The sequence below is a fragment of the Gastrolobium bilobum genome, unplaced genomic scaffold, assembly GCF_033153095.1.
Source record: "Gastrolobium bilobum isolate Gb01-03AN ecotype WA unplaced genomic scaffold, APGP_CSIRO_Gbil_v1 utg1813, whole genome shotgun sequence".
Taxonomy (NCBI): Eukaryota; Viridiplantae; Streptophyta; class Magnoliopsida; order Fabales; family Fabaceae; genus Gastrolobium; species Gastrolobium bilobum.
The window spans coordinates 2,427-11,792 of NW_026897688.1; the positions used below are offsets into that span (position 1 = coordinate 2,427).

A 9,366-nucleotide genomic window follows, 5' to 3' on the forward strand; every position below is an offset into this window, starting at 1 on the left:
GTGACTATGGTTGGTCTTGCTGCTCCTATGTCAAGCTGCTTGAAGATGGAAGCTGGCATTAGATTTACACTTGAGCCCAGATCACAAAGTGCCCGACCAAGATAGTTCTTCCCAACTGTAGACGGGATGGTGAATATACCAGGATCCTTTAGTTTGGGAGGAATTTTAGTCAGCTACTTGCACGATTGTTGAGTGAGGGCTACGGTCTCAAACTCTTCGATCTTTCTTCTTTTTGACAAAATGTCCTTCATAAATTTTGCATACGAAGGCATTTGCTCCAGACCTTCTACTAGAGGAATGTTTATGTGAAGTTGTTTCATCAAGTCAAGAAACTGGCTAAACTGCTTATCCTCGTGTTGCTTTTTCAACCTCTGTGGAAAAGGAGGCTCAATCGGTTCACTCCTTCTCTTGCATGGGGGAACATAAGTTGGAACTGAAACTGGTTCACTGACTTTTGTTGCTCCAAGGTCTGCTACAGGTGTTGCGTCATCCGGTTTGATTTCAGTAGACTCATTGCTCTGGACCTTCTCTTCTGGTCCTGTCTGAGCTTCAAGGTGTGAAGGGTTAGTGGCTTCTTCAACTTCCTTTCATATGGGCTATTTTGCTGGTTCGCGCTTTCGAGGTCGTGTCACTAAATCTGGGGGTGGTAAAGTCTTTCCATCTCGTAGGCTTATAGCATTACAATGCTCCTGGTTATCCTGAGACGGCTTTTTTGTGTCACTAGGGAGTGTCCCTGGTTGCCTCTGTTTGAGTGCTCCAGCCAGCTGACCAATTTGGGTTTTTAGGTTTCGCATGGCTGTGCTGTTCTGATTCATGTACTCCTTGACGGAAGTCTCAAAGGATTGGGACTTCCCTTCACCCTTATCCCAGTTTTGTTCTGTCTGGGATACGGGGGTCGGTTCTGGTAGTTTCCTCCACTACCTCCAGCATTATTCTGATTCCTCCAGCCTCAGTTATTGTTCCCTTGATAGTTGTCATTGCTCCTGTTGTTGTTGTCATACCCTCCTGCATAGCACACAGCAGCTAGATTGTTACTGTTCTCATATTCATGAGGACCTCCACAAGTGGGGCAACTCTGACTTGATTGAGTCAAGAGAAGTTGCTCAGTTGGTTTTTTCTGTTCCATGGGCTTCCAGTTTTTTATAGTGTTCTGGAGCGAAGCCATTTGTGCTGAAAGAGCATCAGCTGAGCTTAGCTCAAGAACTCCTGCTTTCTTATGAGCACTGTGTCGTGTGGAAGGCCATGAAATATGTTTTTTTGAAAGTTTTTCCAACAACTGGTAGGTTTCTGGATAAGTAAAATCCAAAAGATCTCCCCCTGCAGCTGCATCAACAGTTGCTTTCAATGGTAGGGTTAAGCCATGATAAAACGTGTGAATGATGCCCCAATCAGAAATCCATGATTCGGGCAAATTCGTATCAACTCTTTAAAGCGTTCCCACGCTTCATACAGACTTTCTCCATCATACATTTGAAAGGAAGCTATATCAGCCTTCACTTGGGCTTGTTTTGCTTGGGAGAAAAATCGGGTAACAAACTGTTCCGCCAATTGCTCCCAACTGGTGATGGAGTTTGGGGGCAATGTTCTCCTCCATTCTTTGGCTTTTCCAGCTAAGGAAAATGGAAAAAGCCGCATCCGCATGTTTTCTTCCGAAATACCACAAAAATATTTCCTTAAAAACGCCCTTTCTTGCCAAATGATCCCCGACAACGGCGCCAATTGCTTGGTCGAACCGAGAGCTGCTCGGGAATATCTTTTCAGAGAGCAAGAGTGCAGAGTAATAATCTGGATTGCCAACAGGAGCAGTCTACTCTGACTAAGAGCAACCCTCTTCAACTATACGCAAGCGTACGTGTCAAGCAATATAGGGTATTGTAGCCCCAGATTTATCGTCCTGAGGGAGCAGTTGTGAAGTAAGAAGCGCTAAAGGAAACTTAATTTGTAAAATGGAGTAATAAAAGAAAGTACTATTCTCAGCTAAGCTTCACAAAGAGCAATCTCTGGGCAGCTAGTTAAACAATGTTAACCATTCTGAACTAGATGAGAGCAGTGAATGACTTAGCCCGGTCATCGAATAAAAAGGCATCGATTTAAGTAACTTCAAGAGCAGTCAACGAAATGAAAGTAAGAGCATCAGCTGGTAAAACACAGTTCAGTTATCGTGAGGAAAAGGTTGTGATAGAAGTTTGAGTTAAGATTAATTTCAGAAAAAGTCAAGTAGGTGTTACGGGTTCCATGTTTTCATCCCTTTGGTTAACCCTGCTTGGTAGCATATTTTACAAGTGGATTTTGCTCCTTCCCTTGTTTTGCTATAGGTAAGCAGAGGGTAAGGCCTTACTCTCCATGTTACTCCATAGTACTTGGAGTTATATGCAAGGAAACCATGTTGCCTTCTCAAAAGAGCATGGATTCACATGGCAGTGCTCCCCATTCCAGGTGTTTCTCCCTCCTTTCTTCAGGCTAAACTACCCCAGGATCTTGAGAATGCTCCACACGCCCTTGTCAGTGTTTCATCAACCGAGTGGTCCCGGGATGAGGTTGCCAGCCCAAACGGTTTCACAAAATCAATAAATTAAACCAAAGAGCAACTCAAAATTCATTTATAAAATATGTGTTCCTTACAAAGTTATCCTGAGACAAAAGGGATTACTTCTATGGAACCCTCACCTACTTAGAGGAAGTTAGCTCCTAGTGAGCATTTTTACAAAAAGAAAACAAAGAGATGACGAGTCCTAGGATGGGCGCTGATGATTTCCTTTATGAGGATTGCTTGTTCCTTTTATAGGGTTCTTCATTTGATCTTCATTGTTCCTTTCATCAAGGGTCGTGCTTTGTTTAAATCCTCTCCAATGGTAGCTTTGCTTCTTGCCAGCTCAGCTCCGAATAGAAATCCTCTCCAATGGTAGCCTTGCTTTTTGCTAGCTTGGCCTTAAATGGAAGTGGTCCCCCTTGCTTTTGGCTCCCTTTGTGAGTGGGAGTATCGGATTCAGGGAGGCACCTCCACTCCTTCTGCTGCAGCTGACGTGGCGGCTTTTGATTGCTCAGCTTCTTTGCTTTCGTACTATAGCAGAGGTAGCACCTCCACCTTCTCTGCTGTGGCTGACGTGGCGGCTTCCCATTGCTTTCTTTGACTGCTGTTGTACTACAACAGGCTTTTTTTTCCTTTCTGCGCAACACTCCTTCTTCTCTCTTCATTTTGTGGTTCCTTCTGATGGGCCTTAGGTGTCCTGAACAAAGCAAACTAACCCAATAGTCATATGTGAAAAAGATAATGTTAAATTTGCTCCAGGTCTACCTTAACTCCCACTTACGGTATTGCTCTGGTCCACTATTTAAAACAGTTGCTCTATATGGAAAGAAGAAGGTTGAAGGGAGTGATTTATAACCAAAACATGGGTTTTGTGGAACAATTTACACTTAATGGGCCTCAACTCTTGAGGACCATCATTAACTCACCCTTAGGTACATCGATTAGCGCTCCTGAGGTTGCTAGGAATGGCCTCTCGAAGTTCATAGGTACACTGGCATCTTTATCAATGTCAAGAATAACAAAATCAACAGGAATTAGAAATTTGTTTACCTTGACGAGCACATCTTCCACAATACCATGTGCTTGCTTTGTTGAGCGGTCGGCCAGTTGAACATTCATTCTCGTTGGCTTGACTTCATCAATTCCCATCTTCTTCATCAGGGTGAGGGGCATCACATTTATGCTGGCACCAAGATCGTATATGACTTTCTCTATAGTTGTCTTGCCGATGGTACATGGAATACTGAAGCTCCTTGGATCCTTCAACTTCGGAGGCAAGTTTTTTTGTATGATTGCACTGCACTCCTCTGTTAGTGTAGCAGGTTCATCCTCTGTGAGCTTCCGCTTCTTAGACAATGTCTCATTCAGGAACTTTGCATACGAAGGCATTTTCTCCAGAGCTTCTGCAAAATGAATGTTAATTTGTAATTTTTTAAAAATATCTAAACATTTAGACATTTGCTTCCTTTGCTCATGTTGCTTGCTCCCCATGGGATATGGAGGTTTCTCAAAACGTGAGAAATCCCATTGCTTCTTTTGAACTACATGAGGTTGCTCCTTTGCTTCTTCCTTGTCTTCTTGAGTGTGCTCATTCTTCCTTGTAGAGGCTTCCACTTTTTCTAGATCTTCGCATTGCAGTTCTCCCTTGGGTTGATTATAGTGTCACTGGGAATGTTCCAGGACTTCTCTCTGCTAATTGTCTTGACAACTGCCCAATTTGAGTTTCCAGATTTCTGATTGAAGCATCTTGATTTTTATGATGAGTCCTTGTCTCGTTCATGAACGCTTCAGCTGTCTTTGTCAACTGTATCAGTGCTTTCTCTAGCTCAGATGTTGGAGTTTGTGAAATTGGAGGAGGTTGTAAATATTGGTCGGATTTGTAATCTAAACCTCCTCTTTGAAATCTCCTTTGGAAGTTGTTTCCTGGAGCATTGTTCTGGTTTCTCTGAAAGGTCTGCTGTGGTCTTGGATCATACCAGACTCCATTAACTTGGAAGGAATCAGCTCCTACCAGTGTTGGGCATTCGTTGGTCTCGTGCTCTCCTTTGCAATACTCATAGTTAAACGAGTTAACTTGAGTTGTAGAAAGTTGCATCTTGTGTAACTTAGAATTCAAACTGGCTATCTGTTGAGATCGGATCTTTTGTTCTGCTAGCGATGCATCATTGTTTCCCAATTGCAGAATTCCCTTTCTTGGTTGAACTGGTTGAATTGGTTGAACTGCAAATGATGCATTCTCAGTCCTCGCCATGAAGTTGATCAGCTTTAAAATTTGAGCTGCTATCTTCTTTGCTAAGGTCCCACCGGCTGCACCAATAACAACCATTCTGGAGTCTGGTGTCATTCCATTATAGAAGACTCTGACCTTCTTTTCGTCTGGCAGATCAAACGCGGGGCACCTGTTTATCAGTTATTGGAATCTGGTCCAAGCTGCACATATAGTTTCTCCTGGTTGTTGAGTGAAGTTGGTGATTTCATTCACCAACTTGTTGTATTTCTCCCTAGAGAAGTGCTCTGCGAAGAATTTGGCTGCCAGCTCATCCCACATTCTGATGCAGTTGGGAGCTTGTCTATCCAACCATCTGAGAGCTTTCCCTGTTATAGTAAAAAGGAACAATCAGAGTCTAATTGCATCATCTGACACCCTGTTATGCTTGGTAGTGTCACAAATTCTCAGAAATCTGTCTATGAAATCATGGGGGTCTTCATAATCTTTCCTGTCAAATGGATTTTTCTCCACTAAAGATATCAATGCTAGTTGGATATCAAAATTATTGGCGTTGATTGGTGGTCTGATGATGCTAGAATTTGGCCTTGTGAACAGTGGAGCCAAGATTGACTCCATCAGTTCCTCCTCCGGTGGTGGTTGATTGTGAGCGGCCATCTCGGGTTCTGCTTTTGGCTCTGAACTCGAGGATTCCTCTTGCTTCTTTAGTTTAGTTAGCTTCCGATTCTTCTTTGCAGTCTTCTCGATTTCTGGATCAAACTGTAAAGGTTTGCTGTTAGCTTTACCTCGCATAAAAGAGAGAAATAAAATTAGTAACAAAATAAAAATAAAAATTCCAATCTTAAAGATCGAAAGTTAAATTTAATATTAGCGTAATTAATCCCCGGCAACGTCGCCAAAAACTTGTTGCAAAATCAGCAAGTATACCGTTCGTTTTAAGTAATAAAATGATAAGTAGAGTATCGTTTTCACGAGGATTAATGCACCAAGTATTAGTTTAACTATTCCCCTTAAGTTGGAAAATAAAATTGGTTTGGTTTGTGAAAGTAATTGAGTGTTTATAATTTTAAAAACAGAATTTAAAATAAAATAATATTTAAAAACAGAAAATTAAAAACAATTAATTTCCAACGCATGCAAGAAAAGATCAAGAACGTAAGAAAATATTGATAGAAATTTGTAAAAACGATGTAGCCAAGATGCACTTCACCTCCGATCCTTCCTTATATTCCTATATTGTATTTTATAATTAATTAATTAGTTTGCTCAGACAATTCATTTTTCCCCTATAACATAGTTGAACCCTAATGTCTTAGTGATTTCAACCCTTTAACCCAATTAGAATCCTAACGTCTTAGTAATTCCTCTTGAATCAAGCATTAAACAAATGAATTATGAGTCTGCAATCTATGTAAGCCTATGTCTAGGTCATGCACAAATTGTTATTCTATCCTTGTCCAGACTAAAACCCCAATATGTCTATTGTGAGTCCTAACCCTCAAAGCCCTATAATTTAGAGTGATCAGTTTTAAACAGGATATGGAAAAATTAACACAGGTAGAATAAAATAAACTAACTAATTAACTTATAAAATATCAACACATGTAATATAAATGATTCACATTGGGTCCGTGATCCCAACTACAAAAAGAAATTAGCCAGACATATCTGGCTTTAACAAATTAAAATAATAAAAATTGTTCATAAAAGCAATAAAGAAGAAGAAGAAGAGGGAAGCTCAATGATCATCAGTCTTCAACTCCAGTGGAATCCTGATCTCCAGCGCGAGTCTCTAAGAATTCTCTCTAGCCAAAGATTCTTTGTTTCTGGGGTTTGAGTTTCTATTTATAGAGTTTGTGCCCTTGCTTAGAAATCTTGATCGAATCTTCATCGTATATCTTAGTCAAATCTCCTTTGATACAGTCTGAAATATGAATGAAAACTATCTCGCACCTCCCGTGCTACTAGCGCCAGTGCCGCACTAATAGCGTGGGAGTATTGTTCTTGAATCAGTAGCTTGGCGCTACTAGTGTGAATCCCGTGCTACTAGCGTGGGAGGCAAGATTGGCTGGCGCTACTAGCGCCAGTGCCACGCTAGTAACGTGGGAGTCTCTAGATGAAAAAATTCCTCTGGCGCTACTAGCGCCACACCCGCGCTAGTAGCGCGAGGCTTCAGACTTGTCCTTCCAATTTGGGCTTCTTTCTGGTCCATTTTCCTACAAAAGTAGTAGAAAATCAACGACAAGATATCTGATTAAGATTTATCAATTTAATAATAATTCTAGCCCTTTTTTGTCCAAGATTGATCAAGATTCTTTCTCTTTTTGGCTTAAAATCATATATATGCTGGAGGCATATCATGCCCTATCCAAGGTATTTATGGATGAGATACCCTTGAGTCAAGCAGATCACTGTGCACAGAAGAACTATAACGGCTTTGCCAAAGGGTGTGTGTGTGTGCGCACAGTGACAACGTAACAGTAAGAGAGAGAGAGAGGGAGAGAGAGAGCGTACCTGTAAATTTCACCTCTTATTTATAGAGTTTACCTGTGGGTAGTGGGCTCTGGACCTTTAGCTCTTCCGATGATGGCCCAACTCCATACACTAAGTTGTTGTACTATGATTGATATCTTCGATGGATATCCTTCTATATTTATTTGAGATTTGTATCTTGGATTGTCTCTTATTGGACTTATCAGTCTTTGGGCCCTATGTATAGGTCCATAACAGTTGCCCCTCAGCCGAGCAGTTCGGGTGTCCGGGCTGCCAGGGTGAAATATATGCGTTTGTTCGGGTTTCTTCAGAGAATATTCGGGTTTTCATGACTTCTTCATGTCTAGATTCTGAATTTATTCTGGCTTTCAAAAATCTCTGGATTTATGTATTAATGAATAGTACCTCGTTGCCCCCTATCTCGGCGGGTTGAGTGCTCAATGTGTGTGATACTATTCGTGGTTATCTTAATCGGATTGTGGATGCGCTTGAGTTGTTGGAATTCAACTGGCGAGTTGCCCCCTAGTTCATCAGTTTCACAACCTGTTTTGGTGTTCTGTGCATGTCCACTCGGGGAACCCGGTTATAGGATCCTGTTGCCCCAGTTACTTATGAGGATATTCTTTCGGGGTCATAACAATCTTTATTCTAGTAATCATTCAATTTTTACACGTGGCAATTGTCGCGATCGTTAGCGTGCTGTAGCCGATTTATGCCTTTCTCTTTTTCGTGTGCATTTATTGAGTGAGTCGTTTCAGGTGTCTAATCATTGCTTTTATGTGTAATGACTATGATGCCCTTGACTCTTGCAATTCGTAACCGTTGCGGTTACCAGAATCAGTATATATATGCGTTGGTCATTTTTTTTCTTTTCTTTTACTCTCCTTGTTTTCCAGAAGTTCTCTTGCTCTGCGTAAATTTCTTGAATACCAGCATTTGCGAATTTGCTTCCAAACACTCTTCCGCTTCACTTTTTCTTTCCAGATATCTTCGTTTTCCATCTGGTTTCTTTCCTTTCTTTATTCTTTTGCAGTATTTGAGTGTGTTGTAGTTTTCTTGGTTTTTCTATTTTGATTCTCTATCCTTTTCATTTTTGAAGTTTTTGAACATTTTCGTTTTGCTGATTCGGTCGTAAGTTGCATTTTGAATTTCCTCAGTGTTTTTGGCTTTATGGAGAAATGTATGTTCTTGTACATTTGAGATTCTAGGTATATTGTTCCCATGTTGTCTTTATTCTAAACTTGGTGTTGCATCCACTGTTTGCTATTATGAGAGGGGAAAAAGATCCTTCTTCAAGTGTGTGTGATGAAGGGAGGAAAGAGGATGAATCCGATTTACTGAAGAAGGTCCCTTTTGGTATTTAATTTTGGTTGTGGGGAATACCTAGGACAGAGGATGAAGAACGTGAAGCTATGCTTCATGGTTATCGTGGTGGTAGATCTAGGAAGAGGTACGGGTTGTCCAGTCGTGGCTTTAATGGGAACCCTACTGGTTGGGGTCGAGGTTCTTCTAGACGGGATAGGGGTCCTCCTTTTGTCAACAGACGTATTCCTCAGTATTTTCCCCAAATCGAATTAGACCCTTCCAATGTCTCTTTTAATCGGGGTTCTGACGTATCATCCCTTTCCCGAGTTGTTCTTAAGACCTCCAAGTCTAAGGAAGTTGGCCATTGTTATTCTTGTGTCTTTCTGAGTTCTAAACAAATTGAGAAAGGGTGTGACTCTTTACCCGAGTCTACCCTGGCGAGTTGTCGTCGTGGAGATGTTCCGGGATCTACCTCGGCTTCTGGTGAGGCAGATGATCCGATTGCAATCTAGGAGAAATCTCGGAGAAATTGAGGGAAGTCGAAACCTTAACTACGCTCGTTCTTGATAATCAAAAAACTTATCTTTTTAATTATTTTTAATTCTAAAATTACATGTTATTGATTGTTTTAAATTTCAATTCTCTTCATCTCAATCTTGGTTGTCTAACTAAACCACGATTAGTGAACTAGTGCTTGAAACCAATCCTCGTGGGAATGATCTCGTACTCCGGTACACTTTATTACTTAACGACTGATGCACTTGTCGAGTTGCAACAATTGGTTATCCAGAAACTGTGTGATGATTGATTG

The 9,366-nt window shown here is 41.1% G+C and overlaps 1 non-coding gene across 1 annotated transcript; it reads left to right on the forward strand.

The window, feature by feature from the left end:
• Positions 1 to 1,393: 1,393 nt before the first annotated feature.
• On the forward strand, positions 1,394 to 1,498 carry LOC133309327 (small nucleolar RNA R71). The gene has a single exon (XR_009751303.1). It is a non-coding gene; the product is annotated as a small nucleolar RNA R71 (small nucleolar RNA).
• Positions 1,499 to 9,366: the final 7,868 nt, after the last annotated feature.